Source organism: Pseudorca crassidens, chromosome 5 (assembly GCF_039906515.1).
Source record: "Pseudorca crassidens isolate mPseCra1 chromosome 5, mPseCra1.hap1, whole genome shotgun sequence".
Lineage (NCBI taxonomy): Eukaryota > Metazoa > Chordata > Mammalia > Artiodactyla > Delphinidae > Pseudorca > Pseudorca crassidens.
In genome coordinates, this window is record NC_090300.1 from 6406814 (window position 1) to 6421378 (window position 14565).

The window sequence follows — 14565 nt, forward strand, 5'->3', positions numbered from 1 at the left end:
AGCTTTTGCACGGCCAAGGAAACCATAAACAAGATGAAAATACAACCTTCAGAATGGAAGAAAATATTTGCAAATGAAGCAACTGACAAAGGATTATTCTCCAAAATATACAAGCAGCTCATGAAGCTCAATATCAAAAAATGAAACAACCCAATCCAAGAATGGGCAGAAGACCTGAATAGACATTTCTCCAGAAAAGATATACAGATTGCCAACAAACACATGAAAGGATGTTCAACATCACTCAAATCCAAACTACAATAAGGTATCACCTCACACTGGTCAGAATGGCCATCACCAAAAAATCTACAACAATAAATACTGGAGAGGGTGTGGAGAAAAGGGAACCCTCTTGCACTGCTGGTGGGAATGTAAATTGATACAGACACTATGGAGAACAGTATGGAGGTTCCTTAAAAACCTAAAAATAGAACTACCATATGACCCAGCAATCCCACTACTGGGCATATACCCTGAGAAAACCATAATTCAAAAAGAGTCATGTACCACAATATTCATTGCAGCACTATTTACAATAGCCAGGACGGGGAAGCAACCTAAGCGTCCATCAACAGATGAATGGATAAAGAAAGATGTGGCACATATATGGAAAGGAACATTTCTCAGCCTTAAAAAGATACAAAATTGAGTTATTTGTTGTGAGGCGGATGGACCTAGAGTCTGTCATACAGAGTTAAGTAAGTCTGAAAGAGAAAAACAAATACTGTATGCTAACACGTATATATGGAATCTAAAAAAATAAAAATGGTTCTGTTGAACCTAGGGGCAGGACAGGAATAAAGATGGAGATGTAGAGAATGGACTTGAGGACACGGGGAGGGGGAAGGGTAAGCTGGGATGAAATGAGAGAGTGGCATGGACATATATACACCACCAAATGTAAAAATAGATAGCTAGTGGGAAGCAGCTGCATAGCACAGGGAGATCAGCTCGGTGCTTGATGACCACCTAGAGGGGTGGGATAGGGAGGTTGGGAGGGAGGGAGGTGCAAGAGGGAGGGGATATGGGGGGATGTATGTATACGTATAGCTGATTCACTTTGTTATACAGCAGAAACACACACACCATTGTAAAGCAATTATACTCCAACAAAGATGTTTTTTAAAAAAGTGTCTCCCATAGGTACCTGTAAAGAATGCCCTTGTCAGCCATTTTACTTGGTTGCTAGCACCATTCACCTATGGATATTTGTTGATAATTGATGCTGAGTGATAGATGATGGATAATGATGATGATGATGATGATTATATGGGGCACTTTTGGTTTAGAAATCTAGTAGGTGCATACAGAAAAAACACTCTATAAAAGTCAACGATGTTCTAGAAAAAGCACAGGATCTCATGCTGGAGATTCTGGGTCCTTATCCAGCTCCACCACCTAGTGGTTATTTGACATTGGCAAGCCATTTAACTCCTTTAGCCTCTATTTCTTCTTCCATTGAACGCAGAGGTTGATACAGCTATGGCAAGAAGTGCAGGACTGTAAATATTTCTAATTATGCAAAAACTGCTCAAATGTGTTTAGCTCCTGTACTGAGAGTTAACCCAAGAAACATCTGATGAGATCTCTCAAGCAGCTTATAGTTCTGTTACACATCAATACAAGAAAGACAAATAGCCCTTCAGAGAAATCTGCAAAGGGCATGAGCATTCAAGTTGTAGAAAAAGAAATGAAGTGGCCAAAATCATACCAAAAGACACACAATCACACTTAAAATGTTAGAATCCAAACACTGAAATTTTTTTAAAATTTATTTTTTAAAACTGAAGTATATGATAAGCTATATGAGAAAAGAATGTGAAAAAGAATCAATATATGTATATGTGTAACTGAGTCACTTTGCTGCATACCTGAAACTAACACAACATTGTAAGTAAACTCTACTCCAATAAAATTTTTAAAATAAATAAATAAAATTGAAGTATAGCTGATTTACAATGTTTCAAGTAATGAAATTTATTTTTCACCAACTAGATTGAAAAAGAATTAACACTTTTGAAATACCTAAGTGTCCATGAAGATGTGAAGAAGGAAGCATGCTCAAATACTAATTTTAAAGGAAACAATTTGAAGGAAAAGTTAGTATAGCTTCCACAGTACCAAAGTTTTTAAAAGTGCCTTTGATCTACTACCCTATGGAGATACTCAGAAACAAGGACATATGTACAAGCTTATTCATGATATTAATAACGAACACCACTAGCAATTTAAATGCCTATCAACAAGGGGTAGCTTAAATGAATAATGGTTCTTGCAAAAATGAACTATGCTCCTTAGACAGTAAAACAAAACTAGTTAGGGCTTCCCTGGTGGCGCAGTGGTTAAGAATCTGCCTAGGGGCTTCCCTGGTGGCGCAGTGGTTGAGAGTCCACCTGCCGATGCAGGGGACACGGGTTTGTGCCCCGGTCCGGGAAGATCCCACATGCCGCGGAGCGGCTGGGCCCATGAGCCATGGCCGCTAAGCCTGCGCGTCCGGAGCCTGTGCTCCACAACAGGGGAGACCACAACAGTGAGAGGCCCGCGTACTGCAACAACAACAACAAAAAGAAGCCGCCTGCAATGCAGGGGATACGGGTTCAAGCCCTGGTGCAGGAAGATCCCACATGCTGCGGCGTAACTAAGCCCGTGCGCCACAACTACTGAGCCTGCGCTCTGGAGCCCGTGAGCCACAACTGCTGAAGCCCATGTGCCTAGAGTCCGTGCTCCGCAACAAGAGAAGCCACCGCAATGAGAAGCCCGTGCACCGCAACGAAGAGTAGCTCCCGCTCACCGCAACTAGAGAAAGCCCGCACGCAGCAACAAAGACCCCATGCAGCCAAAAATAAATTTATTAAAAACAACAACAACTAGTTATTCCTACCTGTGTGTATAGGTTTGTGGCAACACTAACTGCTGACTATGATCTCAGAATTTCAATGTCTTAACATAATGAAATTTATTTCTTTCTCACATTATAGCCCAATGTGAGTGCACTGGTCAGGGTCAAGGAAGGAGGCTGGGAGGAGATTGTTCCTTGCATTCTTTCAGACATCCAGCCTGATAGAGGCTCTGCTGCTCTCAACACCTGGCTTTCCTGGTCACCTTGGTCATTAACATCCAGGTGGCAGATAGAAAATGGGGAAAGAATCAGGCATGGGTATTTTTATGGACTAAATATGGAAGGGGCACACATCCCTACCACTCCCATACACTGGTTAGAACTCACTCTGGTTAGGTCACACCTAACTGTTAGCAAGTGTTGGAAATGTAGTCTGGCTATGAACCTAGGAAGGAGGGGACTTGGACTGGTGATGGAGACCAACTCAAGACCATGATGCTTTAATGCAGTCACCTTTCAAGACAGAGTTAAGAGGAAAATGCAATGTACAGAGCAGCCTCTGCATGTGTGTGTATGTGTATGTATATACATTATGTGTGTGCCTATGTATGTGTATAGATTCCATCTCTTTAGATTTTTATATACTTTTAGAAAAGCATATGCCAATATGTGTATTTTGTTTTTCTTAATGAACTCTCAAGAAAATAAGTGAATATTTTGGTGAGGGAGATTAAAGTTGTAGCAAGGAAAGAGGCTTTACTCTTTGTGTTGAACCTTTCTTTTTGGTTAAATTTTTTTTTAATGATGTGTGTATGATTTGTATTTTAAAAATGACTTTAAGCAATGACAAAAATATCCAATTGTAGATATGTTACTATTACACGTCTTAATTAGAACATGATACAGTGATAAACTATAGCCACGTTCAACCCATGGAAATTGCTTCTTAAATGTTGAATGAATGAAGTATGAATTAATGAAAAAAACTGTGTAAGTGATATGGAGGCAATAAGAATTCAACTAAGAAACAGTAGGTGCTGTAGTTGTCATGAGTGCCTTCTTGAAGGATACAGTATATTGGGTCTTGAAGTATGCCTTAATTTGTAACAACTTTTTGATGTATACGAGAGCAGAGTAGTGAACAGCAAGAATGTTCAAGTCTGAGAAGATTAAGAAGAAGAAAAAGGTACGAGCGGCCTCCTGTACTGCTAGAACCCTTTTGTGTTCACCAAGTTTAAACTGGCTATTTCTTTGTTTCCTCTTTCACGGATTTTGGAACATTATATCCTACTGTGTCTTATTGTTTTGGTCCTCGATATGAGGAAGATTTTTCATTCTTGTTCTGTTTTCTGGGTACCTGCTCATTTGTAATTTCTCAACATCCCCTGGGCCTCCACTTCTCCTGCCATCTTTCTGCAGCTCATTACCAAGAAAGGGCTTTGGGACCTTCACTGCTTTCTCTTACCTTCAACCCTCCACTTGTAATCATGGGAGTAATGCAATTTTACTGATGGAGGTATATTTTCCTTCCCTCCAGAAACCTTTGTTTTGTGTACCCTAGTTAAAAAAATACGTACAGAGTTATGACTGTTGTATTTTATCAGCCAGAAGTAAGAACACTATATGGGGAGGAAGAGGTGGCTTATAAAAGATATGATACTGCTTTTGCTCTATATCCTGCAGGTAAACTGACTGATATTTTAATTTCCTCAGACTCTTTTGAAAGCTCTCTAAATGAATGATTTGAAGAAAATATATAACTTTGGTTATCATACTTTATGGTTATTACTGTGTACACATTAAATGTGAATTAATGCAATATAACAGTGCATTTCACATAAAAATACTATGAATTTCACTGCTGCCACTGACACAGCACATGTATCAATGTAATTATGGGTTACAAATCTTTGCCAAGAGAGGAAGTAACATTTATTTGATATTCACTTACTGTGAGAATTCAAAACAAATTTGAATTTTGATACCACTTTGGTACTGTACTAGTACCTGATCTGTTCCCCTTGACTGAGGCTCCTTTGAGGAAATTAGCATTTTCTTTGGACTTAGCTTCAAATCCATAACAGGTGGTGGCATTGGAGATATTTAGCAAAGACTTATGCCAGTGAAATACACTTGCCACTAAACATGGATGAGTAATTCTCACCACTGAAATTTAAAGAGATTCTGGGTCCTCTTCAAATATCATCAATTTTAACAAAGTAACTCACAGTCTTATTATACCAGATAGATAAAATAACACGTACATTGTAGCAAGTAATTAGATGCTAGCTACTCTCTATAGCAGGCACTAACAATTAGTAAATGCATTCATGGAGGTTCAATTTGGAACTTTTCTATATACATCTACTAATTGTACTTTAAATGAACTAGCCAAACCTCATTAAAAATCAATAGTATTGGGCTTCCCTCGTGGCCCAGTGGTTGAGAGTCCTCCTGCCGATGCAGGGGACACGGGTTCGTGCCCCAGTAGGGAAGATCTCACATGCCGCGGAGTGGCTGGGCCCGTAAGCCATGGCCGCTGAGCCTGTGCGTCCGGAGCCTGTGCTCCGCAACGGGAGAGGCCACAACAGTGAGAGGCCCGCGTACCGGGAAAAAAAAAAAAAATCAATAGTATTTATCAGCAAATGAATTTCATATATGCTCAAGCAATATTTAGACTTATAAACTGTAAGACCACACTGAAAGACAATTCTGGAGTCAAATCCTAACTATGAAAGACTTTCTCCTTCTCTCCTACGGCACCTAGAACAAAAAGTGGGTGCTGATTAAATAATGACTGTCACGATTTCTCAGAATTCCTTAGTCTCACTCCTTGCTACAGCTATTACACACGACCAAAACTTAGCCACTGTGGGTCTGAATATGAGGGTGCATATGTGTGTCAGTCCCACAAGGAAAGGACTATGATATATTTACACCAGAAGCTGTTTGCCTGACTACGTGTTTCCCCACGCAAGTCATTCCCACACGCTTCACCCTCACAAACAGAACACACCTTTATGTTTGGGAGTCAGGCAGAGAAGACTTGATTTCTGGGAAGGTGGACCCAGCCCCTGATCTAGGGATGGGCATGAGCTCATGTGTTGTAAGGGGGTATCTTCTGCGAAAGAATTTTCTTTCTTATAAGAGAAGAGTTACATGAGGAGAAGTGCTCTTTGCAACAGAACCTCCTGTGGCTGGCCTGTGAATCTGTGTCAACTGTACTGTGGTGCTTGAAGCTGCTGCCGCCACCTTAAAACTCTGTTGGAAAGACCAAGAGACCTTAACATAGCACCTTGACATTTTTGATTCTGGAATTAGCCTACAGCTGCCGGCCGCTGGATGTCTCAGTATATGAGAAAAGTGTGACTCTTTCTATACATAATTGATGGTTTTATTTTGCTGTTATTTCTTGTTATTTGAGTGTCTATTTGAATTTTACAATCACTTCCATAAATTGAAACCAGTCACATGGGTTGTGATATTTTTTTCAGCAGTGTTCAGATGAGTCAGTTTAGATGTAAGTAATGGAGAAGCTTGGGTTCAACAAAGGCTGGGGTTTTACCAGGTGATTGTAATAAAGGAAAAAGTAAACAAGGGAGTTCTGGTGTTTAAAAAAATGATTATAATGAGGATCATAAAATCTAAGCAAAGTAAAATGAGGATCATAAAATCTAAGCAAAGTGAAGACGAAAGAGAACATGGTGGGGGGGGTCATATGCGATCTTAGGTCTTCATGAGGTCAGAGAACTCTTGCAGTGCACATATTACAGTAAACAAATTGGAAATATAGGAGAGGGTGGTTAAGCATTGGAATGCCTGCAATTAGGATAAGAGAAGTCCTTGGGTATGACGCTGGGAGTGGGGGATAAGTGCGGCAGAGCAAAGGATCGGAAATGTGGAGGTCAAAGTCCAGAGAGGTCAAGTTGACCCCAAAAAGAATGATCATGCACACTCATGAGAGCATGCACATACAAGACATCGTTCATATGTGGATAATATATTTAAACATCCATTTCCATCCTCCTCCATATCCACTTCCCACCATCTCTGCCTTGTGGTGGTTGATCTCTATGGATTACGTTACTCAGGCTCCCCAGCTCTGTGGCTTTCAGTTGGTCTGGACCAAGGGAAAGTGGAAGGGAAATCAAAGTTGGAGAAATTATCCCCCTTCCCCATCTCTTCCTGACTGTGGTTCTGGCAGTAGCTGAGCACCAGGCTTACAGCTCCTGATGGAGGGGATGTCCCTCTTCCACAGCTCCAAGCTGTCTCCCTCATGGCTGTGCCTTCCAGCCTAGAAGTGGCAGTAGCTTTGCACAAGGTTCTCAATCAATCGTTTCCCTAACACTGCTCACACCTCTCAAAATAGTTCCTTCATTTAACTTTATTCAATTAAACTTTTTGAGTGTACTACACAGGACCTAGACGATTTCAGTCAGTTTCACAATCTATATTGACAGAATAATGAACAATAGAAAAAATAATATATTAAGGAAAGTGCCAAATAGTTTGATACCTAGTATAGAATCATGAGATATTTAACAATATTTTGGATTCTAATTGAACTGCAAAGTTTTCAAAACCAGAACTGTCCTTAACAATCAAAACCTAATCTAAATGCAAATTCATATTGCAAATTATTTTCAATACAGAGAGGTTATATGACTTATTTATTGGGAAATTTTGCATCAGGGAGACAAACTCTACTTTAGTTTATCCCTGTTTGATGGTCCTTGTGGAATCCAAGCTCTCACCACCTTCCATTCAAACCCAATTTTATCTGGAGAAATAGACTATATTATATATAAAGTAGAACATACAAAAAGTAAAATTTTGCTCAGGGAAGACACACAAACTGTTTACCTTTCAACTTATCCTAATTTCTATAGCAATTTCCCCTTTCCTTTGATATATTTCTGACATTCTTAGATTTAAAAATCACCTAAAATTTCTTATCATTTATCATTGCATAAAAATAAAACTATTTACAGATGATTTTAACAAAGGCAATGCCATATCATCCAGAGGCCCATGGGGAGACATAATTTCATATGATCCCATGCAGCTACTTTTTTTTTATTTTAAAACTTTTTGTCACTCTAGTGCCAGATGTCTATATCATTATTATTTCTGACATTGGCCACAAACAGTAAAATTTACCTTTCCAGTGGTTAAAAACTCCATTCAAGTTTATTATACCTCTACTGGAGATACCACTATAAAGATAAAACTGATAGGAACGTTCACATATACTAGGAGACAGAAGAATAAATACCATGAACCTTATCTTTTCTATTTGTACAAGCAGCAGAAAATATTTGACACAAACATTCTTATTTCCATTTGTCACACAACGCTTTTAACAACGTACCATCAGCTCATATACCAAGAGGTTGCCATTGATGTTATGTGTCAGGAAGATGCTTTTCTGATGACCTTTAAATATCACAATCCCAAGTGATGATGCAGAATGACTTTCTTTTATCCCTGGACCTTCTTTAAAAAATTCAAATGCTTTGGGGTATGTCATCAGGCCAATGATGCAGCGTTATATCTTTTGCAAGACATTAGAGGAAGGAAAGGCTGTTAAACCTTGAATGTCAATTGTTACATTTTACCAAGCTATTTTTACCTTGTGTATTTGCAACATTTTTCATCTAAAGAGCACAAAGGACTTTGTACAAAAGAGTACCAAGGACCCCCAATATTCCAAAACTGTTGAGAGAAGGTGCAATGTGGGTGGGGGGCAGCTGTGCAACAATATAATTTTTTTTCAGTTAATTATCCCCTATCATGATGACAACGAGGATAAATTTTAAACTAGACTGCCCCATATGTCAGGTGCCATAATTCATGGATAAATCTGTGACACTTACCAAACCCTCACACACAGATCAGGTCCTTATACTCCCAACAGGAGACATTGCTACTGAGCCAGCTGTCAGTATGTACACACCATGTGAGAGGGGATATTTCCTCCACTTCATTTCTGTAAGCCAGACCCCATGGGATAATAAAAGAGGTCAGGTTTTTTCCTTCTAAAATTCCTATTTCTTGGCATGTATCTGTAATAATATGGATAAAATTATTTCCCAGAATTATTCCTGGGAAAAATACTGTGTGTATTTGGAAAAGATCTTTTACTAAATTACTTAAGGTTGAGGAAAGACCCAAAAGGCATACTAGAGGCAACATATATCAACAAGATATCTTAAATATCTTCGAAGAAGTAGGGAGAGGAAAATACAACAAAAGGGCATTTTGATCCTTGAGCACAGTGGTCAGTGGGGCTCACACATATGAGAGCAGAGCAGAATTGTTCCACCTAATAGGGAATATCCTAACATTGCTTAAAGAAAACGCAGGCAACAAGAGGGACCATGAAGACAGTTGTCTAATGGATTTATGAAGACTATGAGCAATATAATGTAACTATAATTGCAACGTGTAATGAAAACCCTCTCTTTCTCTCCTATAAATTCAACATAAAATTTTACATTACTCAATAATAATTTTGATGTGATTGGCTCATTCAAGAGAATGTACAGAATAATGGGTGCAAGGCAAAATCAGAGGAATTTCAACATTTGACATCTTTTTAGATAAGGAAAGGTATTCACTTCTTCAAGGACTTTTTCTCTGCTTTCTTGTGCCAAGAAAAAGTGTTGATTAGCCTTACTTTGTCTTGTCATGGTGCAATGGAATATGTCTTATAGCCCTTTATATTTGAAGGACAAAAGAAGAACATTTGTCTGTGGAAAAACCTTATTTAAAAAAAAAAAAAACTGGTAGCACTAACCTTATAGCTCTGTGGAACCTAATTCTTCAACAGCTGAAAATTCTATTTTCCCAGTTGAAATCTAATTTTAGAAATTATCTTGAAAGAGTCAAGAAACTTCTAGTTTCCACTTGGGATGTAGAAATCTGGGGAGAGCGGTACTCCCAAGCTTACAACCACAATAATCATCATAAAAAAAAGCCACACAAACTGCAAGTTGATAAGTTTTCTTGAACACATCAGAAAGCAGATGTTGCTAGAAACCAACGAGCTAAAATCTAAGGAGATAGATGCATGTAGGAAGAGATGGGACTTGAATACTTGTTCACCTGGAGCAGATGAAGCCTGACACTGGTAAGAATAATTCGGCTAGGATAGTTAATAAACCGGTGGAGGCTGAATAGGGGCTGGTGAGAGACTGTGGAGCCACAGAAGATGAAGATATAGAAAGTTTCAAGCTTCCTTTTCAAATTCTCCTCCACAGACTCCATCATGCTCTCAGAAAAAATCACCAGTGAGAGTCCCAAGAAAGCATCCCTCATGGTGCAGGCTGAGGAGAGTCAAATAGCAGCCACTGTGGGAGCAACTCAGATCCAACCCAAATCTTCTCCCTTGTCTCTCCTGTGGGGGAAAAAAAATGTATAATCTCTCTAGTGAAAGACATCCAACACTCTCACCCTGAGGGCAGTGGTGTTGCAGCCTGGAAAGAAAAAAAAACCCTCTATCTTTGGGGAAAGATAAGGAATGTGTGCTGGATCTAGAACCACAGTTGAGGGATGGAGCGAAGCACTGGGAAGGTTGTACCTGAGACCAACAGACACAGCACCTGACTATGACTGAGACAGAGTCAGAATACCAGGCTAACAAGCATAAATTGTAAAAGTAACAATAGAGTACTTCTAGAATAATTGAAAGAGTATGGAAACAGGCATTATCTGAGGTACAGTGCAAAGGAAAGACCTAAAGCTGGAGGATGAAGCAGATATTAAATAAAACCTCCTGGCAAACCAGCCCCCACCTGAAAGATAAAGTATCATCAAAGGAATTTTTTTTTTTTTTTTTTTTTTGTGGTACGCAGGCCTCTCACTGCTGTGGCCTCTCCCATTGCGGAGCACAGGCTCCGGACGCGCAGGCTCAGTGGCCATGGCTCATGTGCCCAGCCGCTCCGCGGCATGCGGGATCCTCCCGGACCGGGGCACGAACCTGCGTCCCCTGCATCGGCAGGACTCTCAACCACTGTGCCACCAGGGAAGCCCTCATCAAAGGAATTTAAAGCCTGTGGGGCATCGAGGGTAAAGATAGTAACAGCAAACCTGGAAAACTTTCCAACTCCTGGCTGGATTAATTTAAACATGCACATTAAAGAATTAGCGGGGGGGGGGGCTTCCCTGGTGGCGCAGTGGTTGAGAGTCCGCCTGCCAATACAGGGGACACGGGTTCGTGCCCCGGTCCAGGAAGATCCCACATGCCGTGGAGCGGCTGGGCCCATGAGCCATGGCCACTGAGCCTGCGTGTCCGGAGCCCATGTTCTGCAATGGGAGAGGCCACAACAGTGAGAGGCCCACGTACCGCAAAAAAAAAAAAAAAAAGAATTAGCGGGGGTAAAACGACCTAGCAGAAGGAAAGGCTTCATGTCCTTTTTTAAGCGTGAAAACTCAGTTGCTATTATCCAATACATGATGTCTCATTTTTGACAAAAAATCATGAGATGTAAAAAAAGGCAAGACAAAACAACATACTGCTGAGAGACAAAGCAATCAGACAGATATGACACTGATGTTGGAAATTAATGGTAATTTAAATGTTATGATTAATATGTCAAATAAAATGATTAATATTAATTCTGATTAATTTTGATTAGTAAGCTAAAGGATCTAATATAAGAGGAGTAAAATCTGCATGATCAGATGGGAAATTTCAGTATAGACTCAAAAACTATAAGAAATCATTAAATAGAAATACTAGAAATGAAAAACGCACTAACAGAGATGAATGGTATCAGTGGGTTCATGAGTAGGGTTGACATACACTAAGATAGAATCAGTAAAGTGGAAGACAAGTCATTAGAAATTATCCAACCTGAAGCTAAAAAAATAGTGTGAAAATAAAAACATGACTGATCCTTTTATCATTACATAGTATCCTTCTTTATCTTGAAAAAATATATATATATAAAAAACTGATTCACTTTGCTGGACAGCAGAAATTAATACAACATCGTAAATCAACTATACTTCAATTAAAAAATAAATAAATGAACAGGACAGAGCATTCAAGAACTGTGGAATGATATCAAATAGCTCACTAGTCTAACAAGGATAAGACAGAGATAATGGGGCAAAACAAAATTTTTTTTAAATAATGGCTTAGAATATTCTAGAATAACTCATGCTAAGCCACAGATCAAAGAGTATCAGAGAATATCAAGCTTAATAAATATGTAAAAATCACATTTAAGAACATTAGTCAACTTCTGAAGACAAAAGATAAAGAGAAGATCTTGATACAGACATGGTTGGGGGGGGATTACACATGCAAAACACAGATGAGAATTAAGAGTCATTTCCTGCCAGAAACCATGCAAACTATAATATAATAAAGGGATATTTTTAGGGTACTGAAAGAAAAATGGTTTACTTACTAAGAATAAGTTTACCCAGGATCTGTATCAGTGAAAAAATACTTTTAATGAAGTAGAAAAAAAAAGAAAGAGAAATACTTTCTCAGACAAACAAATACTGAGAGAATTCATTACTAGCAAACTTACTCTAAAAGGAATGGTAAAGGAAGTTCTTTAGTTAGAAGGAATATGAAATCAAATAGAAACTTGAATCTACATAAGGAACTGAATAGGACTAGAAATGGAATAAATGAAAGTAAAATAAAATTATTTTTTCTTATTTTTTGATAGCTCTAAAAGATACGTCATTGTTTAGAGCAAAAATGGTTGCAATGTATTGTGTGTTTACAGCAAAGATAAATCTAACGTGTGACATCAATAGCTCAGAGTTTGAGAAGGAGGAATTGGGAATCTACTGTTTAAGTTTCTTAAAGTCCTTAACTAAACATTAAGTAGTATAGTAGTATTTGAAAGTAGACTCTATCTTGTAAACCCTACAGCAACCACTAAAAAATTCAACAAGAGGTATAAATAATAAGTTAAGATTTGGGATAAAATAGAATAACAATAAATGTTTAACCCAAGAGAAGGCAGAAAAATAGGGGAAAAAAGAGCAGATGTAACAAATTGATAACAGCTACCAAGAAGATATATTTTAAACCAATTATATCAATAATTACACTAAATATGACTGGTTGAACATATAAGTTAAGTAAGAGATTGTCAGATTGGGTAAAAAGGAAAGTTTCAACTATATACCATCTACAAGAAATCCACTTTAAATATAAAAATATAGATAGGTTAAAAGTAAAATTATGGGGAAAGATAAACCATGCAAACATAAATCAAATGAAAGCTGAACTGGCTATATTAGTATCACACAAAGTGTACTTCAGAACCAGAAGGGTTATCCAGTACAAACATTAAGAATTATAAAGAAATCAGTCTTCTGTGAAACATAATTCCATACTAGTGCATGCAACAGAGTTTCAACTAACTACAGAGTTTCAAAGTGTATGAAGCAAAAATTTCTGGATTTGAAAGTAGAAGTACACAAACTCTCAATAATAATTAGATACTGTAACACTTTTAGTAATTGATGGAACAAGTAGACAGAAAATCACTAAGATATAGAGGAGCTGATTAAGTCTAGAAACCAGTTTGATCTAATTGATATTTATAGAACAGTCATGCCAACAATAGCAGACGGTACATTATTTTCAAGTATACATGAAACATTCATCAAGATAGACCATATTCTACATCTTAACAAATTTGAAAGAACAGAAATCATACAAAATTAAGTTCTTGGAAAATAATTCAATTATACTATGAATCAGTAACAGAAAGCTATCTGGAAAGTCCTTAAATATATGTAAAAATTTAACAAAGACAGCTCTTCATAACCCATAAGTCAAAGATGGTATTTTATGAAATTTGAAAATATTTTTAACTCATAGAAAATAAATATTAAACCTATCAAAGCTTATTGTATAAAACGTAAGCAGTGCTTGGAGAGAAATTTATAGCATCAATTTTTATTTTAAAGAAGAATAAATGTCACAAATAAGTAATCTTCCTCTTCAAGAGACTAGGAAATGATTAAATTAAACCTTAGCAAGCAAACAGAAGGAAATAATAAAAAGCAGAAATCAGTGAAACTGGAGATAGAAAAGCAATAGAGAAAAATCAGTGAAACTAAAAGCTGTTCCTTTTCTTAAAAAAAATCAAAAAATTAATAAAACTCTAGCCAGACTAACCAAGAAACTGAGAGAAGAAAAAAATTACTAATATCAGAAATGAAAGGTGAAGACTATTATACAGATCCCACAGGGTTATTAAAAGAATGATGTGGGACTACTGTAAACAACTCTATGCTCATAAATTCAAGAACCTGGATGGAATGAGCCAATTCCTTGAAAGACACAAAATGCTAATACTTGCTCAAGAAATAAGTAGATGACTGGAATAGCACATATCTATAAAAAATATTAAATTCACAGTTAAACCTTCCAACAAAGAAAACCTTTGTCTCAGATGAGTTCTACCAGAACTTTAAGAAAAATGATACCAATTCTACAAAATCTCTTCTAGAAAATGGTAAGGAAGACTACACTTCCAAATGCATCTTATGAGGTCAGCATTACCCTAATATTAAAACGAGACAAAGTCATTATAAGAATAGAAAACTAAGAAGAGGAACAGTATTCCTCATGTACAAAGATACAAATATCTCCTATAAAATATTAGCTAATCAAACCCAGAAAAATATAAAAAGGATAATATATATCTAACAAGTGAGTTTATCCCAAGAATGCGAGGCTGCTT